At 44.3% G+C, this 5,278-nt stretch overlaps 1 pseudogene; it reads left to right on the top strand.

Moving 5' to 3' along the window:
- The first annotated feature begins 1,798 nt into the window (after window positions 1-1,798).
- Window positions 1,799-2,757, top strand: LOC125530886 (annotated as a pseudogene).
- The last annotated feature ends 2,521 nt before the right edge of the window (window positions 2,758-5,278 follow it).

The following is a 5,278-nucleotide window of genomic DNA, read 5'->3' as shown; positions in this document are numbered from 1 at the left end:
GAAGGGGGAAGGGGCGGAGGGACGGGGGCGGCGGCGCTAGGGTTCCCTCCCAGGGGCGCCCGCGGGAGCGCCACGGGAGGGGAAAGCCGTCTCTCTTGAATTTTAGGGATCAGCCGGAGTCTAAGCAAAATACACCGCGGAGAGCGCATAGCATCCAATGATTACGTACGTTGCGGACAGCTCAGAAGACTTGAGCCGGCCGATCCACCTTCAGGATCTGCCGGCCAACGCCTAGGTCTCGCCGAAAAAGAAAGCTGGCCAATGATCGAACGCGGTGCTTTAAGGTAATCTTCTTCACAATGGCCGGCAGCGCGACATGACCTGCCATCACTTTCTTTTGAACGGTCAACAAAATCACAAAACTATATATGTGCTCCACTAGACCTTACAGCAAACCATAATTGAACGGTCAACACCATTACATTGCTGTATATAATGTACATAGTGGAGTCCGTGTTTTGGAGCTTCACCTTACATTAGACCTGCACAACATGAGCCTTCTCCCTGCCTTTGAGCTGCTGCTTCTGCTTGCCTTGCCACGCCTTTCTTGTGCCTCATATTCTATGTATTTATCACTGGACCGGGAAGCAGAGGCACTTCTCCAATGGAAATCTAGCCTAGCTAACCATTTCGTCCCATGATATAGACTCGTGGACAAAGGGAACCAGCCCCTGTAACTGGACCGGTATTGCCTGCAGCAACGCCGTGCCTCGTGGCCGTGGCCAGGATGATGCTGCCTTGGTTGTGTCCAACATTTCGCTTGGGTGGAACATCGTCAATGTTGGCAGGTTGGATAGGCTGCACTTTGCATACTTGCCTGATCTTGTCTATCTAGACCTCGCTTGCAACCATCTCTCGGGCCCAATCCCATCGAGCATTGGCGCTCTGGCCAAGCTCGTATACTTGGATTTGTCCTTCAATCTTATTGATGGATCTATCCCACCATCCATAGGTAATTGTGCTAAACTAACCTTCCTCGATCTCTCTCATAATCTTTTGTCCAAAGGATCCATTGGAAGCATAGGACATTTAACAAGTTTAGAAGTCTTGGATCTTTCAAACAATCAAATATATGCCCTATTACCGCCAGAGTTAGGATCTCTTGGTCATCTCGCAAATCTGGATCTAAGTAGCAATCAGTTTTTAGGAAGAATTCCTTCTCGGCTAGGACGTTGTCACTTTTTAAGCTCATTACGAATGGCTGACAACTTATTTACAGGACCAATACCGGAAGAACTAGGGTATCTCTCTAACCTATATGAGCTTGATTTGAGTAAAAACAGTTTAAGTGGTGCCATCCCACTGACCTTTTCTAATCTTTATCGACTGTATAGGCTGAATTTGTCATATAACAGTTTGGCTGGCAGAGTTCCTTCTATCGCTGCAGGCATGATCTCATTTGACCATAATATGGATTTATGTGGTGATTCATATGGCTTAACACCATGCAAAACACCGAAGCTCGACATGGAACACCAAAACAGAAAACATCCAAATCCAACTACAGTACTCCTTGGCTTTTTGGTACCCTTTTCCTTCGGTTGCCTCTCAATAGCAAGTATCGTGGTTGTTTGTTGGAGAAGAAAGAAAGAAAGTATCGTGGTACCCTTTTAACATGGTCCCTCTTACCCCCGCTTTTCACATGAGAGGTAAGAGTATAAAATAGATCTGAGCCATTGATCTCATTAATTAATGGCCTGATTAACTCTTACCTTCTTACCTCACATGTAAAAAGAGGAGGTAAGAGGGACCATGCTAAAATTTGCCAAAAAACAAAGCAAAAAGCAAGTCAGGAGATATGCTTTCCATATGGAATTTTGATGGGAAGATCGCATTCCAAGACATACTTAGTGCAACAGAAAATTTTGATGAGAAATATTGCATTGGTATTGGAGGATATGGGTCCGTCTTTAGAGTTCAGCTTGAAGGGGGGCTTATCTTTGCCGTCAAGCTCCTCCATTCAATGGAAGAACAGAACGATGAGGGAACATTTCATGCCAAGTACTGACGAAAATCAGGCACCGATGCATTGTCAAGTTGTACGGCTTCTGTTCACACTCCCAATGCAAATTCCTTGTGTACGACCTTATCGAGAGGGGAAGCTTATTATCCATTTTGGACGAACAAGAACTAGCAAAGGAGTTGGATTGGGCCAACAGAATTTCTATTGTGACAGACGTAGCTCAAGCTCTCTCCTATTTGCACCATGACTGCGAAGATCCTATTGTACACCGGGACATAAAAAGCAGCAATATTCTTCTGGACATCGATTATAAAGCTTATGTCTCGGACTTTGGCATGGCGAAGAAGCTGAAGCACGGTTGCTCAAGCTGGGGCACTATCTTTGCAGGGACATGTGGCTACATAGCCCCTGGTACTTACATGGGCTTAATGCATCTTTATTTTATATGAAATGTGATTCTAAAAGAGAGAAGAAATAAAGTCTCTGATCTGATATAGAGATGATTTTTTATTTTGTTTCTTCTGTCAGAGTTGTCATCTACCATGGTCTTGACTGAGAAGTGCGACGTGTACAGCTTCGGCGTGGTTGCCCTGGAAGTTGTGATGGGAAGGCACCCAGGTGATCTGCTCCTTCCATTCTTTTGCCGAACAGAGCAGCCAGGGGAGTTCCAGGATATCCTGGATCAACGCGTCACAGCACCGTCAACAACTGATGAGAAGGGTGTCTTTTTGGTTGCCTTGGTGGCTTTTGCTTGCCTGCAAATCAAGCCCAAAGCCCGGCCAACAATGCAGCAGGTATATCAGGCACTAACAAATAGAAACCACCGAGGGCTCATGCTCAGACCCCTTCATGAAATCAGTCTTCAAGACTTGCATGATTATTGTGGCACAGTAAAGAATATATGAAGCTATATAGCCACTCTCGTATGTTGGAAATTATATATTTGGCCTGTGTATTTGTATTTTTGTGTAGACTTCGAGGATAGATGGTTGGATGACAGGAAATTATATATTTGTACATCGACTTTTTTTTTTGGAAATGGAGGTATACCCCCGGCCTCTGCATCATGATGATGCATGCGGCCCTCTTATTAAAAATTCAGAAAGTATTAACATAAAGGTCTTACAGCTCGTAAACGGAGCAAAGTCATATCACAAAGATATGAAAAAATAAAGGGCCTAAAAAATAAAACAACCGATACGGTGATAATAAGGACAAGCTCTCTAGCCCTCTATCCTGTTATGCGACCGCCATCCGAACCGGTTGAATATAGCCCGAGCTACCATCTTCCATTGGTTGCACCCAGTAATCAAAGGCTCCCTGAAGTCCATAGGAGTGAGTAAGGACCACGTACGGATCCAAGCTGTAGCTCTAAAGATAACCTGCAAAAAAGTTAAGTTGTGTTGTCTGTTAAAAATCATATCATTTCTGCAGTTCCATATAGCCCATAGTAACGCACATATTCCAATCCTAATACGAGCCGCCGTGATCTGTTCAACCCCATCTAACTACGTCCCAAACAAAGACGCAATATCTTCTGGGGGATTAATATTAAAAGCTATATGAATCGTTCTTCAAAGTAACTTGGCAAGTGGGCATTCAATGAATAAATGTTGTATTGTCTCATCTTGAGCACAAAAACAACACCGCGAGTTGCCTACCCATCGCCTCTTAAGTAAGTTGTTCTTTGTGAGTATTACTTGCTTGTGGACAAACCACATGAAAATCTTAATCCGCAAAGGAACTTTAATCTTCCATATATGAAGAGACCTTGAGAGGGGACCAGAATTAATCAAATCCGTATAAAAGGATTTCACCGTAAATATCCCATTTTTAGTTAACTTCCATTGTGTAGAGTCCGGCACGTCGGAGAGTCGAACTTCAATCAATCTCCGAACCAAGTGCATCCAGGCTGTCCATCTCGCACCCACTAACGCACGTCTGAATTGGATATTTAAGGGAATAGTTTGAAGGACGATACCTACGTAATCTTCCTTACGTTGCACAATATTGTAAATGGTAGGATATTGTAAGGCCAAAGGTGTCTCTCCTAACCATGTATCCTCCCAGAATCGAGTTGACATCCCATTGCCAACCAAGAATTTGACCCTACGAAAGAACAGATCCTTCGTTCTCATAAGTCCCTTCCAAAACGGTGAATCAGTTGGTCGGATGGTAGTCTGGGCTAGCGTTTTCGAGTGCAAATACTTATTGCGCAGGATTTGAGACCACATGCCCTCCGGCTCTGTCCCTAACCTGTACAACCATTTGCTCAAGAGACATTTATTCTTAGTTTCCAAGTTCTCAATACCGAGACCCCCTTGGTCTTTAGGTCGACAAAGGATATCCCATCGCGCGAGACGGTATTTCCTCTTGGCCTCATCAGACTGCCAAAAGAATCGAGATCTAAAGAAATCAAGTCGCTTTCGGACCCCTTTCGGAATTTCGAAGAACGAAAGTGAAAACATGGGCATACTAGTTAGTACTGAGTTGATCAGAACTAATCGACCCCCATATGACATCAACTTGCCCTTCCAGCAGCTGAGTTTTTTTTCAATTCGTTCTTCAATACATTTCCATTCTTTGTTAGATAATTTACGGTGATGAATCGGAATACCCAAGTAGCTGAATGGTAAAGCACCTAATTCGCATCCAAACAATTGTCTGTAAGTATGTTCCTCGTCTTTGGCCTTCCCAAAATAGAACACCTCGCTCTTATGGAAATTGATCTTTAAGCCAGATAATTGTTCGAATAGACAGAGGATGTAATTCGCATCCAAACAATTGTCTGTAAGTATGTTCCTCGTCTTTGGCCTTCCCAAAATAGAACACCTCGCTCTTATGGAAATTGATCTTTAAGCCAGATAATTGTTCGAATAGACAGAGGATGAGTTTCATATTACGTGCCTTAGCCATGTCATGTTCCATGAAAAGAATAGTGTCATCAGCATATTGTAGAATGGACACCCCTGTTGGGTTTCGTAGTAATTTCAAAAAAAATTCCTACGCACACGCAAGATCATGTGATGCATAGCAACGAGGGGGAGAGTGTTGTCTACGTACCCAACGCAGACCGACTGCGGAAGCGCTGACACGACGTAGAGGAAGTAGTCGTACGTCTTCACGATCCAACCGATCAAGCACCGAAACTACGGCACCTCCGAGTTCGAGCACACGTTCAGCTCGATGACGATCCCCGGACTCCGATCCAGCAAAGTGTCGGGGAAGAGTTCCGTCAGCACGACGACGTGGTGACGATCTTGATGCACTATAGCAGCAGGGCTTCGCCTAAACTCCGCTACAGTATTATCGAGG

The sequence above is a fragment of the Triticum urartu genome, unplaced genomic scaffold (assembly GCF_003073215.2).
Source record: "Triticum urartu cultivar G1812 unplaced genomic scaffold, Tu2.1 TuUngrouped_contig_6634, whole genome shotgun sequence".
NCBI lineage: Eukaryota > Viridiplantae > Streptophyta > Magnoliopsida > Poales > Poaceae > Triticum > Triticum urartu.
Note: the sequence above shows the minus strand (reverse complement) of the source record. Positions and strands in the feature narration are given on the sequence as shown.